General features: G+C 33.5%; 1 long non-coding RNA gene across 1 annotated transcript; it reads right to left on the reverse strand.

The window, feature by feature from the left end:
* Positions 1-4654, reverse strand: LOC138336135 (uncharacterized). The gene is made up of 7 exons (XR_011210396.1): positions 4616-4654; positions 3997-4023; positions 3314-3349; positions 2662-2688; positions 2163-2189; positions 250-276; positions 1-30 (listed from the first exon to the last, which is right to left on the reverse strand). It is a non-coding gene; the product is annotated as an uncharacterized lncRNA (long non-coding RNA).
* Between the last annotated feature and the right edge of the window lie 9605 nt (positions 4655-14259).

Raw genomic sequence — 14259 nt, forward strand, 5'->3', positions numbered from 1 at the left:
CGTTTTGTTCTTACATGCTTTCGTTTGACCCTATAACGACAGAACGATCATAATTATAACATAGGCAGCCATATACAATGTAGGGTTGAACTATTTGTCAGATAAAATAAAGGAAAAATATACCTACATCGTTTTGTAAAACTAGCTGATATCTTGCTTTTACATGTATTTGTCGTGGATTTGATTGTCGAATTGGCCGATATCTTACTTTTACGTGCATTTCTCGTGGATTTCATTAAATATAGTTACCTTCACTGGTATCGGAGCTCTCATCATCTAAACGTTGAATGCAAAATCGAAAAATCTTATTTACAACAAGTATTAATCTACATACATATGCAAAGTGACTGATATTGAATATATTTCATAATAAATAAGATCCTGAAGGCTTTGTCCTTCCTGGTTTCTTAAATGGTTATACATGGACATACAAGTCAAAATTATTTTAAAGGGATAATTCAGTCTAAGAAAACATTAAAATTTGTACATATATCGGAAACAAACCAGTTCAAATGGAAATTAGATTAGTTGGTTTTACTGTCACATGCCAGAAAAGCCCACTGTAGTGAAATGTATGTGAAATGTTCAAACTCGCTTGCTGTTCGCCATTACACATTTCACCTACTCCTCAGCGGTTATGTATAATATTGCACTTGCTTAACATGACTTTGGCTCGGGTATGGGTAGAGCATACATGCTATACATACTTAATCGTACTAATCAACGATTTGGAATTTCAACAGTATCAATCAAAATACTTAACAATGTCGTGAAATTCGTCAACCTTTCTTGTTATATATTTCATAAGGAACGTAGTACAATACATATATGTCACATTTTGCTTCGCGGTTATGTAACAGATTTAGCTTCATCGAATTTTAAAATGCTTCTTTGGAAATCGTGCAAAAGATATACTAAAATTGCTAATACACTTATAAACAGCGACTTCTAAATAATTTATTCAAGATTTATTACAAACAATATATTTGTTTTGCTATAATCACATACTTAAAAATGACACAAGATTATATTGAACAGAAATCACGTACTGATTTTTTCCTATGTGATTGTCAACATAGGTATTTCAATGCATATCCCGTAACAAATCCACTGAATAAAGGTCATTGAAATTGGGCAACATTTATAAGCCTTAAGAGTGCGAAAAAGAACCGACCAATCAGGACTGAGGGTTCACAATTATTATGACTTTGTGTAAAAGTTAACCACGGCAACGTCAGGATGATTTTTTTCTCGTGTATCCCGTGATATGTCTACTAAACATTGCCTTCATATCGGTCAATATTGACGGCTTTTAGAGAGAGGAAATAAAAACGTGACTGACGTATGAACAAACCCAGATGAAGATCCCTGTTGGTGTGAAATCCGGGGATAGAATAGAAATACGATATTTGTCATCATCTAACTAATAATCACTCGTACAAATTTATTCCGTCTTTGCATATTACAGAGTTAGCTCCCTTGCGGGTAGGTATCAATTGTTACGTCATTATTTTGTGAGTGCAATTCACATTGTTTTCTCCGAAACATATGACGCTACGCTCTTAAACACATGACGTCACAATCAATACCTACCCACAAGTGCAGATAACTCTGTAATATGCAAATTCGGAATAATATATATATATACATGTATCATTTCCCTTTGCTCATAAACATGTATGTTATACTAATAATAAATAGAATGAGTCGTGTGTGTATGTCATCCAATAGGTAAATATTTCAAATGTCTTCTTCATTGAAACAAGGTGGGTTTTGGGTTCGATTAGTTTATACGCCATATTAACAGTAAAGGTCATGTAAGGACGTGCCAGGTTTATTGGTGGAGGAAAGCCACAGTAATCGCAGAAAAACTACCGACCAGCGGTCAGTATCAGGCAACTGACCCATATGGGATTCGAACTCGCGACCTAGAGTTGGAGGGCTTGTGGTAATATTTCGAGACATCTTAACAACTCTATGAAATACGCGTTGTTATTGTTTGAATTTTGTGAATCTTTTCTTAGACTTTCAAATGGAGTACTACACAATATATATATATATAAAAAAAGTATAGAGCCGACACTTTTCATACTGGTATCAAAGTATCAGTTTTGTATCTAAATGATGGCGATATGGCTTCATTGTTATTAAAATATCATTACCTGCACTGCTACTGGAGCTCTCGTCACCTAAAGATAAACAAAAAAAAAAAATGTAGATTTAGAACTGGTATAAATTCATATACATATACAGTTAACCCCTATAACTCTAACTGCAAGGGTCCAGATCAATAGTTCGAGGAATACAGGGTATTCGACTCATCCGATCTTGGTCACGATCGACTATCGATAAATTTCTCAAGGGCCGAACACCTGTTCGACGAATACATGGTTTAATACTATTTATTTAAAGAAACGAGGATTTATTTCTGTTCGAGGAATAGGGGGTTATCAACAAAAAGATGTTCGAACTATCTGGGGTTTTAATAGATGCAATATAGGGACACTGTCAGGACCGTGCGATCAGTTCGACGAAGGGGAAAGTATTCGAGGAAGTTTTCTAAATGGTCTCTCAAACTTTATTACAATGCAATATCCCGTAGCAAATCCATTGATCAAAGTTCGTAGAAATTGGTTAACATTTTTATTAAAATATCATTACCTGCACTGCTACTGTAGCTCGAGTCACCTAAAAATAGATACAAAATTGAAATTTAAGTTAGAACTGGTATAGATTTATATAGATATATAACAACAATACCATTCAATCTTTCATAATAAATCACACCATTAATGTTTTTTTTCCTTTCTATTTTCTATTTTCTTTTTCCTAAATGGTTCCTTCAAGCTGTATTACAAACAATGTACAAGTGTATTTTTTCTTGCTATAATCACAACATTCACAATAATTATTACACCAAATTATACTTAAGAGAGTTAATATACTGATTGTCGAAAACAATATTTCAATGCATTTATCCGTAACGCAGCCACTGGTTAAATGTTGAAATTGGTTAACATTTAAAGTCTTAAGAGTGCGAAAAAGAACCAACCAATCAGGATTGAAGGTTTCCAATTATTATGTCTTTGCATAAAAAATATACCAGTGTAAGGTAATTAAGAACTTTTTTCGTATAACCCGTGATATGTCTACTGGACATTGCCTACATATCGGTCAATATTGACATTTTTAGAGAGAACGCAAACAAACGCGTGACAGAAGTATGAACATTCCCAGATGAAGTTTCCCGTTGGTGAGAAAGCGGGGGATAGAATAGAAATATGATAATCGGCATCGCCTAGTTAATACTCACTATCAGTGCTTCTTCGTTCTCTGATCATATCCGAATCTGAAAATACGAAACGCATGTTTTAACTGGTACTAATTTATACATATGATTTTCACTTTGTTTATAAACATAACTTGTAATGTATGTTAGGGTTAATTATAAATAGGACGAGTCGTGTGTGCATGTCATCACAAAGGTAAATATTTCACATCTGTCTTCTTCATTTGAACAAGTTGGGTTCAGGGTATTATTAGTTTAACGTCATATTAACAGTAAAGGTCATGCAAGGACGTTTCAAGTTTATTGGTGGAGGAAAAATGGAGTACCCGGAGAAAACCCACCGACCAGCGGTCAGTACATGGCAACTGCCCCACATGGGATTCGAACTCACGAGTTTAAGGTGGAGGGCTTGTGATAATATGTCGAGACATCTTTGCTCCATTCGGCCAACGCGGCCCTTTCATTTGAACAAACATGATATACACAGCTTTGTAATACGCGTTGTTATATTGTTTCAATTTTGTGAATCTTTTCTTAGATTTGTTTTATTAAGATAGAGCATAATTTACTCAAATGGATTATTACACAATATATACAATTACAAAAAGTATAGAGCCAAGACTTCTGCGTTTCATACTTGTATCAAAATATCAGTTTTGTATCTAAATGATGGCGATATGGCTTCATTTTTATTACAATATTATTACCTTCACTGCTACTGGAGCTCGAGTCACCTAGAGATAAATACAAAATTGAAATTTCTGATTTAGAACTGGTATTAATTTATATGCATATATAACATCAATGCCATTCGATCTCTCATAATAAATCACATCATTTATGTTTTGCTTTTCGATTTTCTTTTTCCTAAATGGTTCCTTCAAGCTGTATTACAAACAATGTAAAGTGTTATTGTATTGCTATAATCAAAACCTTTCCAATTACACAGAATTATACTTTAGAGAAATAATATACATGTACCGATTGTCAACAATAATATTTCAATGCATTTATCCGTAACGCAGCCAAAAGTTAAATGTCGTTGAAATTGGTCAATATTTAAAAGTCTAATGGAGTGCAAAAAAGAACCGACCAATCAGGATTGAAGGTTCCCAACTAAACATTATACATGGTAACATCAGTAGGAAAACTTTTTCTCATGTAACCCGTGATGTGTTTACTGAACACTGCCGTCATATCGGTTTTTAGACGGAGGAAACAAAAGTGTGACAGCGTGTGAACACACCCAGATAAAGATCCCCGTCGGTGTGAAAGCGGGGGATAGAATAGAAATATGATAATCGGCATCGCCTAGTTAATACTCACTATCAGTGCTTCTTCGTTCTCTGATCATATCCGAATCTGAAAATACGAAACGCATGTTTTAACTGGTACTAATTTATACATATCATTTTCACTTTGTTTATAAACATAACATGTAATGTGTGTTGGGGTTAATTATAAATTGGACGAGTCGTGTGTGTATGTCATCACAAAGGTAAATATTTCACATCTGTCTTCTTCATTTGAACAAGTTGGGTTCAGGGTATTATTAGTTTAACGTCATATTAACAGTAAAGGTCATGTAAGGAAGCGCCAGGTTTATTGGTGGAGTAATCGCAGAAATCGCAGTGCCTGGCAAATGACCCACAGGCGATTCGAACTCGCGAGGTGGAGGGCTTGTGATGCTGTATATATATAAAATACGCGTTATTATATTGTTTCAAATTTTATTATTTTTTTCTTAGAGTTTTAGATAGATTACTACAGAATATATATAAAATTATACAGCCGTTTCATACTTGTATCAAAGTATCAGTTTTGTATCTAAATGATGGCGATATGGCTTCATTGTTATTAAAATATCATTACCTGCACTGCTACTGGAGCTCTCGTCACCTAAAGATAAACACACAAAAAAATGCAGATTTAGAACTGGTATAAATTCATATACATATACAGTTAACCCCTATAACTCTAACTGCAAGGGTCCAGATCAATAGTTCGAGGAAAACAGGGTATTCGACTCATCCGATCTTGGTCACGATCGACTATAGATAAATTTTCAAGGGCCGAACACCTGTTCGACGAATACATGAATACATACTATATTTGATGAAACGGGAATATATTTCTTTTAGATTAATAAGGGGTATATTCGACGAATAGCTGTTGGGTATCCGGGGTTTTAATACATGTAATATATAGGGACACGGTCGGGACCGTATGATCAGTTCGACGAATGGGGGTATTCGAGGAAGTTTCTTAAATGGTTCCTCAAACTTTACGTAAATGCATTATCCCGTAGCAAATCCATTGATCAAAGTTCGTTGAAATTGGTCACCATTTAGAATTCTAAGAATGCGACAAACAGTTGGCCAATCAGATTTGAAAACTCCCATTTGTCGTCATCACCTAATGAATACTCACTTTCAGCGCTTCTTCGTTTTCTGAACATATCAGAATCTGAAAATAAGAAAATAAAAAACGAGTGTTTAAACTGGTACACGCATTTATACATATTATTTTCAATTTGTTTATGGAAACAACAAGTAATATTATGTATCGGGTTATTTCTTACCAAACCAATCGTAGTGAATATGCTTACCGTTTTGTCACCCATATAACCACAAGCCTTTTGATTCTGTTTAGACTCATGTCTACATACTTGATTTATGGTATCATAAATGGCGAGTAATTCATGAGTGCTAAAACGTCAGTACATTTGAAAACCTCTTGAAAACATCTATATAGAGTAAAAGATGTTTGGCTTTTTAATATATGATGATGCATTTGATTTGGTTTGATGTGGGAGCTATGAGAAGAATTTCGAAATGGTAGTTGTAAAGAAATGTAGCTGTCATTTAATGCTGTTAATTAGTTCTAACCAAGGCTGAAAATTTGAAACTTTTTGAGCAAATCTGTTATCCATGAAAATTCATTTTGCCGCGTCATTTATGTTTTATTGTCCAGTGAAAGATAAGGAAACGTGAAGTATTCACAGTAAGATAACTGCCTTTCGGGGCTATATACTTTCGGTTTAAGTAGTGTAAACCATTTTATTGTCACGCATACTGCAATTCATGACTTTGCTAATATCGATAAATTCGCAAATACTTTGGTTTGCGTCCAATGACTGGTAACTATAATTTTGTAATTGACTTTTATATAGTTGCGAAACAATTGAATTCACATTTCAGCTCTCTTGTGGAATTACGCGAAGTTCGTGTAAATAATTAAATTGTGCTTGAAACAAGCATTTCCATTTAATTTGAATTTACTTTACTATACATGTATCAGCCTATAGAGGAAAACATGACGTCACCGTATGTAACATCGCTTCTGATTTCCTGAGACAATGGCGTAACGATTTAATAGAAAAAAGGAGTCCCAAACTGAATTTGATATTCCACTTAGAGTATCTATAGTACTGAATTATAAGGATTAATTTGAATATATGTTTGATTTTATGGAGATATAACACAAAAATAGTGAACCGGTTTCATTAGAGTACACTGAGATTTTTGTGTTATATCTCAATAACATAAAAATATATTCAAGGTAATCCTTAAGGTTGTATTCTTCTGAGGTTTCAGTCCCGTTAAAGTCTCGTTTCGACATAGATCAAAGAAGTTATGAGATTTTCAAATAAAATCTATCAATATCTGAAGGAAGTTACCAGTTGCAAATTTTATCAAAAAATTACATTTCTAGCTTTAGTAGATTTTTTTATATGGGGATTTTAAGAAATGGCCCATTTGGCGGCCATTTTGAAATTGTGTCTTTTTTCGCTTTGAGTAGAGCCACAGTTTTACCATTTTTTACTGAAATTGTTTTTACTTAAATCATCACTGCGCCAGTATTTTTAGCTGTATCGAGGTAATTTTTGCTGTAAATCTTTACTGGGTTCGTGGTAATTAAAATATTGAGCATTAATGTGTGATATGATACACGTTTGTCTCTTTATTTTTACATTTAATGGTGATTTGAGCACAATTATTTTTTATTCGAAAATACTGAAAAATAACAAATATTGAAATGGGGCAAAAAAGTAAGCACACGGACCCCCCATTTTTCTGCCTGATTTAGAAAGAACAACCCTTTCCCTGTTGATATGCAAAATATTAACAAAAGTTTAATACCAGAACTTTTTCTATAAAGGGCTAAATTTGGCAAAAATTGCTGAAAATGGTGCATTTTGAAGCTCAAAATTAAGGGGTAGGGGTAGCATATGTTGTTATTCTGAGAAAAAAATGTAGTCTTATTGATCAAAACTGGTATATTTTTAAAGAAGACTACTAGAAAATAAATTCTACAAACATTTATACATATCAAACACCTCATTCGGAAATTATGGCTTTAATCTATTGTGTATATGGTCAAAACGGCAAAATTCCCATAAAATCCAATATTTTGTCAATTAGGTATCTTTGAGTGACAATAGCTCAAAAAAGAGCACACGGACATATGTTTTTTCTTCTATTTTCTTTTATGGCATGAACTCCTATTTCCAAAAATCCATATGAGAAAAAAAGTTTAATACAAGAAAATTTTGACTTCTCAGAGGAGTACATCCTTAAATACATGTACAGTGACTTTGAGAAGTGTTGAATTGTAACAAAACACCAATAAACAATACTTTTAAACTTCTACAAATTACTAATATATAAGTAACCATAAAAGGAAAGCATCACTTGTAATCAGAACCACTATCGTTCACTGGGCTTCAGCATGTAAAAAACTCAACTTACCCGTCAATGCTCCATCTGAACTTTCGCCATGTACAACGTCCATCTGTAGTTAAGAGTGAGTTCAGTTAAATAGATATAGACCTCTGTCATATATATATCATTTGTTTTATTTCTCCCTTCTCAATATCTAATTGAACAAAATTGTCAAGATTTTTAATTGTATCTCTGAATACTAATCCTATTTATTTGTTTGTACTTGAACTCAATTAATTGTATTTTTTAAAAGCGAATAATTAGACAAAGAACGGCTAAAGTCGGTAAAAATGTTGTTAATATATGCAGTATAATTTGTTATGAAATAGAAAAATTCAATCTCCCAACAAAATCGCTCTGTATAATTCCAATAATAAAAATAATAATAATTTCAATGGTCAAAACTGGACACCGTAAGCAGAACTTGACCATCATTATCGTATGCAAGGACTTTTGGAAGGCCAAAGAACGCGTTTAGAGGGTTTCCTTCGCCCGACTATTCGCTTGAATTTCTTTTATCTTGCAGACTCTGCTCAATTCTAGTGCATTGCAAGTGTATAATTTTTAAATAAATCCAATGTATAATGTAATCTGCTAATTTCCCATTTTCATATTTGCTATAGATCATCCATATGCACAAAATATAGAATATCTAATATAGCGAGGTTTATCTGTTTAGGCCTAACCTGTGTCAATATTGATATAACGGATGAAATAAAATACTATTATTATAATAATGGAAAAGCATTTGTGAAAGTATCTGATCAATATAATGACCTAAACTAGAATTAAGCGCTCAAAGGAGATCTTTCAAATTTTTTGGTTAACTTATTCTCTCCAGTTTAAATGAGGCTTCGACGAGATTGAAACATCATCAGAAAAAACTGTTATGACATTATTAGATAACCATAATTACGTGGAATATTTTAAAATTATCCTAGAACATGTATTTTATCGCTATAATAAACATGTAATAGACAAATCTACGTGTATAAATATCAAATGTATCATGCATACAAGTAAAAAATGAAACAAAAGGAACAAAACACAACAAAAGGAGATTTTTGGACAGTTTATGTCTTCAGGAATACTCCGCGGATGACTGTCCGAAGGTAAAGCCCTGTCCTGGACAACACGGTTGACCGATCAAGTTCATATAGGAGGTTAATTCTTATCTAAGAAGTTGTTATTCAATCATTGCCTGATATCACTTTGTAGTCGTGATGTTAACGCCATTCCTGCTTCCTGGTATCGAATATACATGTAGAGGAAACTCGGGATATTCTTTAAATACACTACAGACACTTCACAAGAAACACGACACACTCCAAAGGAAAGCTCTACAGACACCAACACTCGGAAACATGGATATAAATTTATGAAGTTGTTGTTTGGTATACGGAGAAATATTATTGTAATTCTCGTCAGGATGTATAGGGCTATATGGTCCTTTATCCAATACATTAATTATGCATATGGAAACAAATAAAACCATGCAACTAAAAGTCAACACCTTCATCATCATTATTCATCAACGACAACTTCCAACAAAGAAACTTCAACAACGACAAAACATAATTTTATTACAGGTCGATGATTTAAGATATATATAGGATCATACATGCGTGTTCATTTCATATGAGATTTTATGAAACGAGTCTAAGAAGTTATTAATTTTTGCGAGCCTTGACGAGAAAAAATCAAAACTTCGAGACGAGTTACATAAAATCTCATATGAAATGAAAAAAATTTAAGATACTTTTCATCACATAACTACAAATACCTGCATAAGAATTTCACGTCAAAACGTATTCCGAAAATCCAGCAAAGGCCGCCATTTTGTCCCGTCGTCCTCGTAATCCTGAAGTCACGTCATTTTTCCTGACGTCATTTTATTGTTTCTGTCTGACGTCACTATGAATTTCCAGCCAATAAAAATCGCTTCAGGTCATATTACACTAGTGGCATATACAAAAAACCAGGGCAAAAAAATACACGGGCGAAATCACTGGATATCAGGCGGATTATGTGATAAAATTTTATTTCATATCTAGACTGCTTCTACAGTGACAAACATTTTATACATTGCATGTGTTCACTGTTAGTGTCTTTGATTTTCTCCATGCTGCAGTCAGCAGCTTGACCACATTGTATATCTCTATCAGTATATTTTGTGCTCAATAAAGGTGCCTCTTAACTGTTTCATCTCTGTTTATTTTGTTTATTAATACATAGAAGGCTCTGAAACCATGTACCTGGTAAATTTTAATATGTACAAAGTTTGGTATCTGGTCTTCTCCCAAAATCTTGACATCTTCTGTATTTTAGGGGTATCTAATAATGTCATGATCATCTCCTCTTGGCTGATATATCCTATTTCTTCATTGTATTCGGAAAGTTTAATGATATAACCAATAATGGACTTAAACAGCATAAAAACCATTTCAATATTTAATATATAAAACACAACCAATTAATGCAGTGTGTAAGTTCAACATTTCATGTTTTTAGGAATACTCCGCGGGTGACTGTCCGAAGGTAAAGCCCTGTCCTAGACAAACCGTTGACCGATCAAATTCATATCACAGATTAGACATACAACTGAAATTCATTTAACACCACAGGTGAGCATTGAAATTTTAATATCTGCTGTAAAAGCTTTGGCCCAAAAAGACTTTTATAATCACTACACCATGAAATCATTTACATGTATTAAATTTTATGGGTTTAGGAAAAGATTTTAACATGTATGACACCTTGTATTATTTCAGATGCTATTGAACAAACAATGGCCTGCGATGATGTCAATGCAGAAAACTGTATAAGGAACACACTTAAATATGCGCCAGAAGTTGGTGGAGGAAAGAAAACCCAAGGAAACCAGTGGAAATTTAGATGATTTGGACTTTTGTCATATATATTTGACCAAATAAGCATCAGTTAATTTCTTCAAATTTACTAACATTGAATTAGTTCTTTCAGTGCAAACTTAAAATGTGAATTACTACAACATAGTTCCTCTATTTTTATTTCTATTCTTATTGCAAATTGTTTAATTGTGCCTACTCCTTTGTTACTTCACTAAGCTTTACTTTAACAAGCAAAGTTTGGTAATGCAATAGTGAATCACATCCAATTTAGTTCATAAACATACTTCCTAAATCATTGATTTTTATTTCTAATTTACTGTAGGCAGTGTTATGATTATCAAAGTCTACACTTTATCTGCTTTATTATTTCCTAGAAAGAATTTCACATATTATTTAATGTTAATTGTGTGTTTCAAAAGGTTGTTCAATTGTATTTGTTGAATTTCCATTGTAGTCTTTGTTTTTGTTATTTATCAATTACTGACTGCAACATTGCAATGTAACCAAAGCACAACGTTGCTACAACATTAGAAAAAGACGTCAGGAAAACTTTCACATGCAACCCCCTGACAACTGCTCTGCAACGTTACAGTCTGACCTTAATACAACGTTGCTACAACATTAGAAAAAGACTTCAGGAAAACTTTCACATGCAACCTCCTGACAACTAATCTGCAACGTTACAGTCTGACCATAATACAACGTTGCTACAACATTAGAAAAAGACTTCAGGAAAACTTTCACATGCAACCTCCTGACAACTAATCTGCAACGTTACAGTCTGACCATAATACAACGTTGCTACAACATTAGAAAAAGACGTCAGGAAAACTTTCACATGCAACCTCCTGACAACTAATCTGCAACGTTACAGTCTGACCATAATACAACGTTGCTACAACATTAGAAAAAGACGTCAGGAAAACTTTCACATGCAACCTCCTAACAACCAATCTGCAACGTTACAGTCTGACCATTCCGTCTTTGCATATTACAGAGTTAGCTCCCTTGCGGGTAGGTATCGATTGTTACATCATTATTTTGTGAGCGCAATTCACGTCGTTTTCTCCGAAACGTTTGACGTTACGCTCGCAAACACATAACGTCACAATCAATACCTACCCGCAAGTGCAGATAACTATGTAATATGCAAATTCGGAATAATACAACGTTGCTATAACATTGGGAAAAGACGTCAGGAAAACTTTCACATGCAACACAACTACTCTGCAACGTTTCAGACTGACCATAATACAACGTTGCTATAACATTAGAAAAAGACGTCAGGGAAACTTTCACATGCAACCTCCTCACAACTAAACTGCAAGTCCAACTAAAATACAACATTGCTACAATGTTATGTGACTACTGGGTTACGCGGAATATTCTAAAATTGACTATGTTGTAACATGTCAAGAGTAAATGTTGAAGATGTCAAATAGCATAGACATTTGTTGTGAATGTCTTTCGGTAATCAGTTAGCTTCAAAAAGAAATCCAATATTTCTACCAAATTCCTAATAACTTATTATTGATATATCGCTTTTGAATTAGGATATTCTATGTACTTACTAATCTCCCGTCTCTGATTGCCGAGGACCTGACGTCGATAAAAATCGCAAAGCATACAAGGACAGCGAAGACAAAACATGCCAACCTCATCTTGCAAATTCGGTGTGACGTACAACGTCGCCTTTACTATCTAAACTGTAAGAGAAACAACGACTTGTTATCTGCTTCAGAACAATGTCATATTTAACGCAAAATCATTTGCTATTTATATGGGTGCTTGTTGGCACTATTCCATAATATTGGGTTGTTTATCGATGCCGGTTAATTATTTACATTTTATCACATTATTGATCTTTTGTCGTCAGCAGCATATATACTACATAAATATGTAATAATCGGACACCCTGTGGCATAGATATGTTTTGAGATGTGATTTTAAGATATGATAAATCCTCGGCAAACATGACCTTTTTGCACTTCTAGTTTATATTATTTTAACACACAAACAATCCAATGCCCTCTCTAAATACAGTCATTACAGGAGGTTTTTTTTCTCTCGCTGTTTATTGCTAATCATTTTTAGTGTTTTGACCTTGCCAAAAGCTGTTTGTCTCGTGTAATGAAATCCTTGAACCATTTAATTGGTTAATGGATGTTGTCCAATTAATTTGATGTATATAATAGCAACAAAATCTCTCTGAAACTGAAATTGGTAAATAGAAGTACAGACTGATTTGAAAAATATTTAATTGTAGTTCATATTCTTTCTTCTAAGAATCCTGCCTATTTCTATCAGACTTGCTTATATTACAAAGCGATCCTCGATACTCCAGGGGTTCCGATCTCTACACCCTGGAATATCTCATAGAAAAACTGAAGGCAACTCAAAGGGGAAAATCTGAACCACTCACATGCCAGCAAAAAGAGAGAGCGACGCCCAAATTCAAAGCTACACAGTCCACCACAGTGTGCCGTTATACGGCTCTTTTGATGTGCATCAAAGAACTAAAATTACCTGTTGTGTAATGTTCTGTTGCCTCCAGTTTAACAATGAGATAGTCCATGGGTGTAGAGAACGTAAGTGATCGTAACCCATGGAGTATCGAGGATGATTACAAAAGTGCCAACAAGATGAAAATATTAAAACTAATTAATTGCATCCCGAAAAAATTCCGTGGCACTATATATGTATGTTCTATATGGAATGAAATTCTGACTGTGCATGCACCAAAAGCAGAATAAAAATTATTTTCTATTATTATTTTGTGTTAATTAGACATACATGTATATATACACGATTGAACACCAATTATTGTTCAAATGATGGGTATCATTTATGCTCTGTCGGTGTTGGAGCATCTTTAAATAAATGACATATAAAATAGACATCCCAAAAGAACACAAACATTACATTATTAAAACGTCTGATATATCGAAAATGTGGCATATATTAATAAAGACAGAAACAGATCGACTTTTCTTACAGTTTTTGTATTTATCTCGGTAAATAATCATTGAACAGATTTATCCGACTCCAATTTGTTTAGGATTGAGTCTTAAAAGTATTAATAAAAGTTGCTAATAGTGATCAATAATAAAATTGGTAATTATCCTAGAACATGTATTTATCGCCATAATAAACGTGCAAAAGACAAATCAACGTGTATAAATATCAAATGTATCATGTATACATGTAATTTTAAGATGAAACTAAAGAAACAAAACACAACCAAAGGAGATTTTTTATTAAAATTAAAACCCCTCATGGTATTAATTTAAAATGTCGCTCAAGTTTAAAAATTGGCCCATCAAGATTTAATAGATGTATCAATCATCTTTTTGAATTAAGACATGCTTTAAGGCAT

This window comes from Argopecten irradians, chromosome 12, assembly GCF_041381155.1.
Source record: "Argopecten irradians isolate NY chromosome 12, Ai_NY, whole genome shotgun sequence".
NCBI lineage: Eukaryota > Metazoa > Mollusca > Bivalvia > Pectinida > Pectinidae > Argopecten > Argopecten irradians.